Source organism: Bicyclus anynana, chromosome 27 (assembly GCF_947172395.1).
Source record: "Bicyclus anynana chromosome 27, ilBicAnyn1.1, whole genome shotgun sequence".
Taxonomy (NCBI): Eukaryota; Metazoa; Arthropoda; class Insecta; order Lepidoptera; family Nymphalidae; genus Bicyclus; species Bicyclus anynana.
The window spans coordinates 1,466,216-1,480,741 of NC_069109.1; the positions used below are offsets into that span (position 1 = coordinate 1,466,216).

Here is a 14,526-nt window from a genome sequence, read left to right on the forward strand (position 1 = left end):
TCTGTGGATGCAAATAAGTCGACGTCAAGTCTTCCCCAATGATAATATAATTGGCTTGTTGCTTTGTGTAACAAATGCAACTCTGATAGCCTTTGTCCCCTTGATAGGCGATCGGCTGTGCAGTAGTATCTCCCCGAGAGATAATGGGCTGATAGGAATATGTTCCTTGTTTCTGTCAGCCTCAACAACTTGCATTAACAAATTGAAGAGACTCAGTGACTGAGTCCCTCCCTGTGTCTGTATTGGAGACAAGAGTCAGGTTATCGGACTGAACTAGAGTGTGGGCATCTTACAATATTGATTCTGTATTGATGCCTGAGACCAGTTCCTTCTTGTTCAATGACATCTTACATGTTCTTTGGTCCAGGTTCCCGACATGTAACTCTCTTTTAACTGTGCGCCCTGACTGCCATCTGCTTCGTCGATTGTCAGGCAATGAATGTGAGGGTGTTGATGTAGACAAGCGACCCTGTGGAACTACACAATCTGCGAAAATCCCAGCAGCTTTTTTATTTGTTCCAATGTACAACAGTCCTGATACAGTATCTTTCTCAGTGCTACCTGTATTCTGTCTGTCTTCTCTAGTGACAATGATGTTTGGTTTATCTTGGTGTTCCAAGTAATACCAAGTTATAGAGATTACAAAGACTTCATAACTTCTGCAGTTTGAACAATTAATTTTGACCTGTCCTGGTGGACTAAGAGAAAATCGTCTAGGTAGACTAGAACACAAATTCCTCTTATACAACGGATTTCCGCAATCCAATTTGTTAAAGCTCAATTCCTGTATTGGATTTAGCAATGTTTTTGGATAATTTCTTAGCAATCCCAAAAATTCCAAAAACTTCACATCTTCAGCAGTCTGAAGAATTATCTTTGATGTCCTGGTGGACTTAGAGAAAATCGTCTAGATAGACTAGAACACAAAATTCTCTTGAACAAAGGATTTCCGCAACCCATTTGTTAAAGCTCAGTTCCTGTATTGGATTTAGTAATGCTTTTGGATAATTTCTTAGGTATCCAGAGATTCCAAAAGCTACACAACTTCAGCAGTCTGAAGAATTAACTTTGGCCTGTCCTGGTGGACTAAGAGAAAATCGTCTAGGTAGACTAGAACCCGAATTCCTCTCAAACGAAGGATTTCCGCAATCCAATTCGTTAAAGCTCAATTCCTGTATTGGATTTAGCAATGCTTTTGGATAATTTCTTCGCCATCCCAGAGATTCTAAAAGCTATGCAACTTCAGCCATCTGAAGAATCAACTTTGGCCTGTCCTGGTGGACTAAAAGAAAATTGTCTAGGTGGGCTAGAACACAAATTCCTTTCGAACGAAGGATTTCCGCAATCCAATTCGTTAAAGCTGCCGCATTCCGCTTGAACGAAGGATTTCCGCAATCCAATTCGTCAAAGTTGCGGAATTCCAAGAGGTCGATATTAGACCAAAGAGTAGGGCAGACATGTTGTAATTCACCCGGGTACATTACCCTGAGGTAGTATCAATGAGCCTGTAGAAATTCTAGTACTGAGGCATAAGAAAATTAGCTGAATTCTCTTTGGTTTTACATAATCATTCAGTCCCCTGCGGTCAATAAACTGGGCAGTGGCTGCCGTTTCTCTTGGGAATAAAAAACATCTTTGACAGACAACTTGGTGTTATCTGGTCATTTGTGTGGATAAATAAAATGTGTTTCATGTAAGATATGTGAGTCCCCGATGCTCTATTTTTTTTTTTTTTTTTTTCACATTATTAGTAAAAGTTTTACTGTTACCTGGTTGTAAGGCCAAGGCCCTGATATTACTTACTGATCACTGTATTTTAATGTTAATGTTAATGGAGGTACCTTGTTATACAAATTACCTGGTGTCAATTGTTCTCAAGAATTATTGGCCTAATAAATAATTTCCTCTAAATTCTCCCTGATCAGTTGCAAATTGTTCTGTTGCAAAATTCCATGGGTTATTCCACCTACCATTCGCTGTGTTCAGAGTAGTAGCTATTTAGCACTAGCTAATAGTAGCAGAGCTCATCATTAATATTTACTCAGTAAAGTCTGGCAAGCAAGCAAAGCTTGAATACCCTTGGAAAATGTTACCTCTTCGCCCTCCTTTGTACCAAAATGATGAAGTTTACTAAGGGTTTCAGCCCTCTCAGTTGGAGCTGTTTTCACTTTCTTAGTGAATCCAGTTGTAATATTATCACTCCAGTTCAACCACTGGAATTTATTGAAAACTCAGAGGAGGAGTGTGATGGTGTCACAGCCGCCCCATCTGCCAGGGCTCCAGAGCCCAACTGAGGCCTGGGCCCTCATGGACGGGATAAATCCCTGTATATAATTTGATAACTGACTTACCTAGTTATCAAAAAGTTTATGAGGATCCGAGTAACCAGAGGCGTTTCTAACATATGTATTGCCTGGGTGCAAGCATTACCTAGCGCCCTTTAAAAAGCGCGCGGTCAAAATGGAATACGTACAAAAATGTTAATAAGTATAAACGGCCGGGCCGGCTGTCACACACCCCCTGCGTCATTGGTAAATACGCCTCTGCGAGTCACTCTTATCCTATCTTGCCCTCGTGTTAGGCGGATGTAAACTTGTACGTTCCGCATCCAAAACAGAGTCGCTATCGCTACTGCTGCAGTAGTTGAAGATGACGCAACTCTCTTCTCTCCGCGAGAATGGGCATTTTTACTCATTTCAACATCACTCTGTAAGTGTTCATCACTTTCACGGCTCATTTTCTCTATTAACCATAATAATAGGCCGGAAAAAACTTCTTTATACACATAAAGCAATACTTTTCATCAGATGAAAATATTTACGGCGGTTATCGCAGGAAATCACAAAACGCTATGTCATTAGGAAGGGCTTGCCCACAGATGCAATAAACGCCCTCGCAGGTGACAGATAAGTAAGATACCAATTTAGCAGGAAAATTAGGGTGAGTACACATACCAATATAAGGTTTGGTACACACCTCACAGAACCATCTTCAAAGCGACGCTGTGTATTTTTAGTAAACACATAATCAATAAATAGTCCTGAACTGAAAGGATAGGCAGTGTTGCCAGTTGGATCTTATGAGAAGTTACCCGAAATATTAAAAAAAGTAACCTTTTTGTGTAAAAAGTAACCTTTTGACTACTACTACTCTTGCTTTTTGCGTTCCACAGCATGGCTAAACCACCATTTCAGCCTTTGGGGGCTAAAGTATTTTTTTTTTAATTCTGTCTGTTACGAATACTAGCCAAGTACTAAATTACTACAAACCGAAGGAGATTTTACTCGTAAATAGAATCATCTTAAGTAAGGCCCAGATTGTTTGCCTTTTACTTATGGGATAAGAAAAATACAATTAAAGAGCAAGGATTTAAAAAACAATAGACGTTAATTTCTTAAATTCATACTTGATTTTTTCAAGAAATTCAATGTGACTGCAACTTGCTTATTTCGCAACGTCAATTGTAACGTCTTCATTTATAGTGAGATTGACACAGAAACATCGATGAGTTCTTGAGCATTTGTCCGCATTTCTTGATTTAACGACCGTTCTGTTTTAGATATACGAAATTCTAAGTTAATTCTAAAAATTCCGAAATATCACGTAAAAGTAACCTTTTTATTAATGTAACCTAAAAGTTACCAATGCAGTCAAAAAATCACCTAAAAGGTTCAAAAGTAACCTTCTGGCAACACTGAGGATAGGTATAGGCAGGGAACATATTTACTCAGGAGCAAGGAACATATTTACCAAAAGTACTCTCAACCAGTGTTGCCAGTTGGGTCTTGTGCTCTTGTGAGAATGAGAAGTTACCCGAAATATTAAAAAAAGTAACCTTTTTGTATAAAAAGAAACCTTTTCACTATCTATAACTACTCTTGCTTTTTGCGTTCCACAGCATGGCTAAACCACCATTTCAGCCTTAATGGGATAAAGTAATTTTGTTTTTTTAATATCTGTCTGTTACGAATACCTTGTTTGCCCTTTCCTCATGGGATAAGAAAAATAAAATTAAAGAGCAATAATTTACAAAACAATTGACGTGAATAATAATTCATACTTGATTTTTTCAAGAAATTCAATGTGACTGCAATTTACTTATTTCGCAACGTCAATTGTAACGTCTTCATTTATACTGAGAATTGTGACCTTAGTTTGAAGATGAAACAAAAAGGAAACACCTTGGGTCTGTTCAGCCCATTGTTTAACAAACTATTATTCATATTTTTACTGAAAAGGTATTAAAAGTTAATACAATGTTAGTTGTATTGACACAGAAATATCGATGAGTTCTTGAGCACTTGTCCGCATTTCTTGATTTTACGACCGTTCTGTTTTAGGTATACGAAATTGTAAGTTAATTCTAAAAATTCCGAAATATCACGTAAAAGTAATCTTTTTATTAATGTAACCTAAAAGTTACCAATGCAGTCAAAAAATCACCTAAAAGGTTACAAAAGTAACCTTCTGGCAACACTGCTCTCAACTCTGTGATATTTACTCAGGAGGGTATAGGCTTGGCCATAGATGATACATTATTTGGCGCTTGGGCAAAAAAAAATCATTTATCAAAATATCGGTATTTTTTTCCTTTTTTCCGAAAATAATCGATATATATAGGCGATTTTTTTTTCGATAAATCGATTTTTATTTTCGAGCATCAAAAACTAACAAATGTTTAAAAAATTTATATGGAATTATTAATTAATACATTAGTACTACTGAAAATGATCTATAGTCTATCTATGCCCAGTTTGTGGTCTGTGAGGTGAAGACTGAAGGTCGTAGTAGCAGTGCAGTGCTATAATATGAAACCAATCATACGAATTCAGTACTACATATCGATTCAAAAGATCGATTTTTTTGGCTTGAAAAATCGATTCTTCGATCTCAGATCACCATCCCTAATCAGTACAGTATTGTAAAAAAAAAAAATACCGACCGAATTGATAACCTCCTCCTTTTTAAAGTCGGTTAATTAAAATGTACTCTGTGTGTTGTCTGTGTGTTGCAATTTTTTTGTGATCGTGTAATGTTAGGAGCACAGACCACAAATGAAGCAGACCTCTGACTCAGAACAAAGCTTTGTGCTGGTTAGAAATTTTGTATGTGTGTATAAAAATGTCATTCATAAATTTCTCGGACCTCTCTTTTACACTTGGGAAAAAATTAAATGTGGGGGGAAAGTCCCATCTCTTTCTAATTCAACACATGCATATAAATCGTAGTAAAATTAGGGATGTGCAAAAATCGTAATTAGAGAAATTAGTGCTGACACACACACTTGTTGAAGATTTTTTAATGTACCGATTTTAGAAATTTCCGGTTTTCTCTTACACTACTAGTGCACCTAAATTTATATTTACTTGTTCGATTTTAAGGAAAAGAAAAGCCTTTAATATATTTAAATCTATTTATTTTGTTATTGTCTGTTAATTGTGTAGTGACTACCACCGGTTCGGAAGGCAGATTCTACTAAGAGCCGGCAAGAAACTCAGTGGTTGCTCTTTAAAAAAAAAACATTATTTACAATTGTAATTATCATTCCACAATCCCCAAAATTACAAATATTGTGTACATACAAATTTTAGGCTGGTGGAAAATCACTTACATATTGTTTTTCTATAATGAGGATTCAATAAACAAATAAATTTGAGACAGAACAGTGTAACAGAATCAACATAATATTCTTAGTTCTTTACTATTTTTTTTTTACTTGACCTTGTAAATTATTAATTATAAAACAATCATTTTAACTTAAGAATAATAGGCAACCTCTTTATAATGTGTCTCTGTAAATATAATTTATCATCACTAAAAACATATGAGGGTATATATTTCTAATGCCGGATCAGAGACCATTATAATAAAAATAAGTAAGTGTAAGTAAGGTTACCTAAAAATTATGTAATTTATTGTCATACAAAACAAAGATTGTGAGTTTTGCAAAATTATAGTTTTAAAAACGATAAAAACACAAAGCACGTACAATACTGTGAAAATCCCACATTGTTTCAGTATTAAACATTTTTTTACAAATTTAGCAATTTTTTTACAATATACATTAGAATGTAATACAAAGAGCAAGATTTCTAATTAAAAGTACAAAAAGGACAGGATATCACAGGAGGCACAGATTTGTTAGGACTTATACTTAATTATATGTATATTACTAGCAGACTTGACCATGGTTTTACCGGAATAGTAGTTTTGATTATAATGGGTGCTTGGCAGTATTTCCTATAACTCTGGGGTTACTCTTTAACGAAAATTAATACATAATAATAAATTTATATAATGACGTACATAATACATTAATACATATTTATAATTATGACGTAGCCAAGTTTTACGTATTTTAATGTTTGAAGACATAAAAAGATTTTATTTATTAGTTAAAAAAAATATTAGTTATGCAGTTCGGTTCCTTTATGTGGACTCGTCGACACCTTGAAGTTATGGGAAATACTCCCGAGCACCCTGTATATGTTACAGATGTAGCTTTCTAGTAAAGAGTGGATTTCTAAAATCAGTAGTGTAAGTTTTTGAGTTAGCTCTTAACAAACAAAAATCTATAATCATAGTCTAACAAAAAATAAATATAATAATAGAATACAAATACCTAATAACTTACTCTTACAAAAGTAATAGTTTGAAAGAATTCAAAATGGAAATTTGAAAGACTGATAAATAGCATGAAAAATAATCTTTAATTTAAATTCCAAGTTAAGAAAATATGAATATAAACATACGGTATGAAAAAATTACTGACTTTGGTGGTGTGTAGATCTATAGCTAGCACCTTAACTTACTTTATTTTTAAGCATATCTTCCATTTCCTTTCCTTTCTTTCTAGTATCTACATTGTCCATCTTCCTATTAAAATTAATACACCATTGTCTGTCTTGCATTCTAATGACAAACAACCAAAAAGCGTTAAAAAAATCCAATTTATGCTTGCACAAGATAAGAAAGAAGTATCGAGCCGATTTTTAAATACGTTAATTAAATTAAATAAATACATTGTCATACAAGACTCAAAAGATTACGAGACGGATGATAGAAAATTCTGGTACTTGCATTATATTCTCTGGATTCAATTAAAGAGTGAAATGGTTCATTTACATCAGACAATAGTGCATTTTTACAACTTCTGCACTATCTAGTTTTGAAAATTATCTGCAAATTGCACCTGCAAAAACACAGCTTGAGTTTGAAAAACGTTTTCGGAAGGAATACAAGTATCTATGAAATCTAAATTTTGATGTTGAGATGTGTAATCAATACATTGAATATCTATTTTTGGTCTATTAATTAAACTCCTGAGAGAACCGAGCATTTTATCTTTATCGCGAGAACAATTTGCATATATAGAAGTATCAGATGTCATATCATTAATTAACAATGTCTTAAATGACGAAATAAAATTGTGACAATCTGGGGGTGTATTAGAGCCACCATGACCTCTGATTTGTGAAAAAAATTCCAGGGGATCCTGGTTTAATTGCTGAAGACTCAAGAAGTTAACGCCTGAAATGTTTTTAAAATCTTTACGGTTTTTATATCGTGACAAAAGTTACGTAACGAAATTGGCCTCATTTTTCTTGAGCCTGTAGCATCAAATTTCATTGATTGTAGTTTTTTCACTGCATCATTCCAAAACAGAAAGTGATCTGATTCTAAAGATAAAGCATCACGTAAACTGGTACTTTTATGACCACCACCATTAAGGCTATCAAACAAATTGTTCATGAATAATATTATGTCAGCAGCGAAAAAGCCATTATCAATGTTAATAGGTGGGACACTATAATTATGGTCCATTCTAAATCGTTCGCATGTCTTCAAATGCATCGATAGAGAGATGTAGACTGTGTTGCTGAATACTTCTGCATGGTTGACCTGTAATGTAAAATGAAATTTGGTTAAAAATTGAACATTTAACACTGTACAATAGTATGAATAACATAATAGTTATTGTCTCGTTGGTCCAGTGCTTAGCCCGTGCGGATCACGAGGTACTAGGTTCAAGTTCTGCCTCATTGCCAAACCAAAATCTTGGAATTACCTAAATGGCCAACATTAATAAAATCTTTTTAACAAAACGACTTCAAAATAACAAAAAAAACTTAAAAGCGAAAAATAACATAGTATGTGCTACCTTCAGATTACTTTGAAGGCGGTGGCAAGTGAGTGACATAATAATCAAAGCCGTTTCTTTTAAATCCTAAAACTTGATTGATATGATTTAATCGGCTTAAGTTACTGAATTACTGTGTTGGTACTGCCTTCAAAATGATAACGTAAATGCTAATTTATATGGAATTGAAACAGTGCAGTAGTACCTATAGATGGCGCTGTTTCAATTCCTCATAAATTCGCATTTACGCTAACGCGACCGTCACAGTATCAAACTGCCACTAGTCCCTCTGAAGGTAGCACATACGATGTTATTTTTCCCTTTTTATTTTTAGTCGGTTAAAGATTTTATTTTTCTGTCTTTAGTGTGTCCTAGCATAGTGAACGAAAGCGCCACAGTACGGGAAAATTCGTTATTTTCATTTCAACACAAAATTACTGAACCGATTGTCATAAAAATTTAATGGAACCAATCTGGAACTATAACCTTTTAACAAAAAAAGAATTTTTAAAATTGGTTAAGAAAAAACAAATGTCGAATTGAGAACCTCCTTTTTTTTAAATTGCTTAAAAAGCCGTTAATTTGCATTTTTTGTTCTAATAATACTTTTATATTGAATCTTCGGTAAAATAATACATAAGGTCATACATTTTTAAATATATATTCATCACGCGAAGACGCGTGATTCGTGTTTTTAACGTATTGCCACATTACTATTAGTAAAAAATAAACTTTAATAAAGTATTTTTCACTACTCTTGCTCAAAAACACTGTCATATTACCACTCCACAGCGGGGCTAAACAAGCATATTAGATTGTAGGGGCTAAAGTAATTTTGTTTTTTTAATTCTTGTCTGTTACGAGTACTAGCTAAGTACTAGCCTACTATAAAACGGAGGAGGTTTTATTCGAAAATAGAATCATTATAGGTAAGGCCCCGAATGTTTTGAAAATAAATAAAAAAACTTTAAATTGGAATAAAATGCACCGTTGTTGTCTGTGGAATGCGTTTATTTTTTTATTTCATTTTTATTGAGTTGCGAATATAGCGAGATTTGAAGACATGGGACATCCTTTACGGTGTAATACCTTTGCCTTTTTCTCATGTGAAAAAAATAAAATTAAAAAGCGGGAATTTAAAAAACAATTGGCGTGAATAATACACACTTGATTTTTTACAGAAATTCATTGTAAATTTGTGACCCTAACTTACATACTTTTCAACAATAATTGTTATTGTTGTTTTCATCTAGTGAGAATGGTGATCTTAATTTGGAGATGGATGAAATCTTCAATCTGTTACCATCAAAGTCGAAACGCATTTACTTAAATACTTTCCTACGATACCTACGAAAAATTTAATAAGTGGAGAAAACAACAACGAATGGATTCACTTACGAAAGGAGTTTTTTAAACTATTATCTCCCACGTTTACCTCACATACTCATTATTCATCTCCACAGTAGTCGGAAATGTATAACAATCTACTATTTTAGAAGACTAGCGGATGGCCGCGACTTCGTCCGCCCTTAAACCTCTTCTTACGAAAACGGGAGTAACTTCTCCCGTTTTCCCTACATACGTTTACCCTTCACTACTCTTACTCTTCTCTTATTGATCGTAGTGTGATGAAAGTATACTATATCCAGGAGTATGAAGAATAATTGTACCAAGTTTCGTTAAAATCCGTTGAGCAGTTTTTGTTCCTATACACACAGACAGACAGACCGACATTTGATGTTTTATTGTGACCCCGCTCGCTCGCGGTCCCGCTTTTGCTTTGAGCTATTCGGTGCGCGGCCGGATTTTGCGCTTTTTATGTGCTTGGGTATAATGCGGCGGCCACGGTCGGAGGCCCTACCACAAACCCCCGGCCGAAGGCCGGGGTATAATTAGGCGCGTGGGCCAAGGCAGCGCGTTTTATGTGCTTGGGTGAAATGCCTAGCCAAATCAAAAATCAAAATCTACTTCACTATAAGAAAGTTCTGCGTAGTTTTACTTTACAATTAATTGGTATACACTCAATCATCCCCTGTTTTCCTAACCATAGAGTTGGATTTTTTTCCAAATTTATCATCATCGTCATCATCATATCAGCCGATGGACGTCCACTGTAGGACATAGGCCTTTTGTAGGGACTTCCAAACATCACAATCCTGAGCAGTCCGTTTTGATAATTTTGTTTTGTTAGAAAGGAAATATAATGAAAAAAAAATATATTTCGAATTAGGTCCCATATAAATTTCAAATACGAAAAAAAATCTAACCCTAATTGAATGTATACCTACCCATTAATTGTAAAGTAAACCCACGAATAACTTTTTATATATAGTCAGATTTTAATAATTTTTCTTTTATAAGATATGACTTCAAAATTAGTCTCATATTAGTTTAAAACACTCACAAATAACGAGGCTTTATAGTGTTAAAAGAATTTTGAATATCGGTTAAGTAGATCCAGAGATTAACCCTTACAATCCCACAAACTTTACCTGTATAATATTAGTATGTTTAGAAAGTATAGTTTCACAGAGTATTTATTGATAACTCGTAGATTTTAATTCTAATGCTGAGTAGATTCGACTTCAAAACTTTAACGTTCCCACGAAACTGAAAAATAACATTATAATATTTACTACCTATGGATCACTTTGTTCGTTTTTTTCGTTTATGAAAAAACCACATGAATGACAAAAAGAATGTCTGAGACAAAAATCTTTACGATACGCCTTGAATTAATAGATCACAGGCTTGACACCGACTTCAAAGTGATCAATAGGTAGAAATTATTATAATGTTAGTTAGTTGCGTGGGTACGTTAAAGTTTTAAAGTCCGTTGTATTTAAAAACAAATTATGTAGGTATCAAGGAGGGATAGTACATTAAGGCAAAAATAGGAATAGCGCAATAGATTATTTTCCTTTACATCCAATGCAGTATATCACATAAACGCTAAATACAATAGTTTGATTGTGAATTATATAACCATCTGATTAGATTGCAATAATGTACCAATGTAACCAAAATATGAAAAAAGTATAGAAGACAATATTATTATAATAATACGGTGGTGTTCTTTATGAAATTTTGAACTAAACTGCATTCAAAGTTCAATTTCGCACATTTTGTGGCTTGATACATAACAGCTTAACACCGTCCAAATAAAATGACATACTTTGACAATTTTAGTAGGTATAGAAACACGAATATCAAGTTTGACAGCGTTTCATACTCTATTACCTAATGACATACAAAAAATTTTAATTTACTATAACTATAAAATTCATTTTTATTTACACAAGTAAACTTAAATCCTTATCAAAATTAATTACCTAATAATCAAGAGGATATTATAGAGATAAGATTTGCCTTTTACAGTATGTTAATTAGTCATATAGTTTCGAAGATAATACAAAATTTCAGCAAAGACGCAAAAATGCCGCTAAAAGACGCCCCGCTGTTTCCCCCTCATATGTGTCCTAAAGCAAATCTTACCAATAAAAAGGTAATGGTAACTGTTTGGTGGTCTCAGCATGGTGTTATTCACTATAGTTTTCTCCGATCTGGTCAAGCAATAACAGCAGATGTCTATTGTGCCGAACTCCGAACCATGTTGACAAAACTAGCAGTTAAACAGCCCCGACCCATGAATCGATCTTCACCATTATTGCTCCACGACAACGCGAGACCTCACACAGCACGAGAAACCATTTTAACCCTTCAGGAACTGCAGTTAGAAACTATTCGTCATCCTCCGTATTCACCAGACCTTGCTCCAACGGACTACCATTTTTTTCGTGATTTGGACAATTATCTACGTGACAAGAAGTTTTCTTCCCAGGAGGCAGTACAAAATGCTTTCACACAGTTATTGCAGTCTAGATCGTCGGAGTTCTATCGCAAAGGCATTAATGACCTTCCCATTAGATAGCAGCAATGTATAGATAATAATGGCAACTATTTTGATTAAATAAATTTGTTAAAAATTAAAAAATAAACAATTTAGATTTTCAGTACAGATCGGCAATTTCATACTTTAACCCCTAATATGATCGATACCGAGGCCCAAAACACTTTTTTGTTATTTTTGTCTGTCTGTCTGTCTACCGCGCCCCACGCTAAAACTACTGAATGAATTCAAATGAAACTTAAGTAAAATTAGTGGACTATTTATTATACTTTAAAAAACTTGCAAAAATATATATAGAAGGTTGTGAAATAGGGATTGAAAGTTTACATCGCTTTTCACGCGGAAAGAAGTCGCGGGGGTCCGTTAGTTATTTATAAAAATCATAATATATTGGTAACTTGAATTATAAAATTTCATTGGTAAATTAAAAATTTACCTTGACCTCGCGGCTGCTCAATGCAGAACTAGCAAAAGCAAACAAAAGAAAAACAAGATCAGCAAGCCACGCCTACTAGTCAAAAGTTCATTTCTTCCTTTAGTGGCCGAATAAATACTAAAAGCCAATATGATACAGCTGATGTTCTATAGCTCGTACAAGATTGTTAGTCATCACCACGCGACGTCGCGTTACCGGCCTCAGCGTAAAAGGCCGTTTCACGCGACGTCGTGTGATGTGGCACTGAACTTGTTAAGAGAAATTTTAGTAGCAGGAGACACTTGGTGGTGTCAGACTCAGACCTGCGTGCCCCAGAGAGAAATCCTGGCCATTACCTAATGGTGATGTTATTATATCTAATATAAATATTGTTATAAAATAAATAAATAAAAATAAAAAGAGATGACATGATTACACAACTTAAATTCCTAACAAAAGGTAGCTACTGTAAATCGTTGAAGAGTTCCGTTAAGTGTCTTTCGTATTCCTAACCAGACCCCTAATGACAGTCACAACCCATCTAGGTGAAAACTCCTCATCAATACAAATTAATCAAACCCAATCACAAAGTAGTTACTTGAAACTGTTGAGGAATTCCATTAACTGTCCTTAATCTTCATCATACAACAACATACTTACACACTTGCACACAAAGTCTTCGTGAAGTGTGATGGTGTGATATAAAACATATGAAAATATACATGTGTACAAGTGGCGAAAGGGTTGAAAGTGTGTTTCGATTTTCACACGGACGAAGTTGCGGGTGCCCGCTAGTAATAATTATAATTAACTTGCTCTTAAATTAATGAAAATAAATTTGATTAATTACCATAGAACAATCAGATATGGTAAATATATTTTATATAACATTTTATAAACAAACCATACATAATTTAAAATAAATAAGTTATAAAAAGACATGTGTTATCTACCTTCATTTCTAATTTATTTGTTGGTAAACAGTACTCATTAAGAAAGGCTGTAGTATAAAAAATGAATTGACTAAAAATGGCTATGTAGTTAGTCTGTATCTGTACACCATAGAAGGTGCGAGAGGATTACCATGAATCCATGGAATGCTAAAATATTTGTCTCATACTTGTGCATTATATGAATATCTCTGTGAGCTTTGTTCAAATTTTTTTTGGCGCACCTACTAACAGTAAACCTCCCAAACCCCTGCATATTAAATTTCATTTAAATTGTTGGAACTTTTTCAGAGATTCAGCTTGTATATACACAAGGAATGCTTGTTTAAAGGTATTAAAAAGGGATTAAAACAACTTGCCTTCATCTTGTCATAAGAAGTTGTTCTAATGTGTTTATCCGTCAGGGTTGTGGTTCTTGCATGTCCGGCTTCACCATCTGTAGCATAGAGCTCCTCAATGATGGACCACTGTGCACGTTGATTACCAATAAGTAGGTCTTTTTTCTGAAAATTGTTTCGAAAACATTTTAATAAATGTGGTACATCATACATGTGATATATTTTATTATTATTATATATATATATATAATAAAAGACATTATCAGGATCATTACTATTATTACGGTTAATAAGTAAATCTCAGATATTAATGAATTTATTGCTACAACATTAGCAGACCCTTGATCTGAGACAGTACATCTCACTCCATATCCTGATTTAAATATAGCATCAAGAAGTTCTTTAAGAATATTTTTTAAATTTAAAGTTTTAATTCCATCTCGGACAAAATAAAAAGCTAAAGGTGCTTATTATGCTGTGTGGGATAGTTTCCAAGAAGAAAATATCCACAGCATAAAAACTAAAACTTAATCAGCAACATTATTTGTTCTGACACCACCTCCTATATCCTCAAAACCTTGAATAACACCTGTATGAAAGTATAACATTTTGTGTGGAAAAAAGTGGAAATTTTTTTTCATCATTGGTAGATATATCTAGCACCTCTGAAATTAACACCAGATAATCTTAATTGTGAGTCTACTAATACCTTTTCAAAATAACTTAACAGGGGATACTTTGATACAAAGAGTTTTAATTTAGTTAAAGATTGA

The 14,526-nt window shown here is 34.0% G+C and overlaps 1 long non-coding RNA gene across 1 annotated transcript; it reads right to left on the reverse strand.

Moving 5' to 3' along the window:
• Nucleotides 1-5,394: 5,394 nt before the first annotated feature.
• Nucleotides 5,395-9,692, reverse strand: LOC128199692 (uncharacterized). The gene is made up of 2 exons (XR_008252268.1): nucleotides 9,539-9,692; nucleotides 5,395-7,902 (listed from the first exon to the last, which is right to left on the reverse strand). It is a non-coding gene; the product is annotated as an uncharacterized LOC128199692 (long non-coding RNA).
• Nucleotides 9,693-14,526: the final 4,834 nt, after the last annotated feature.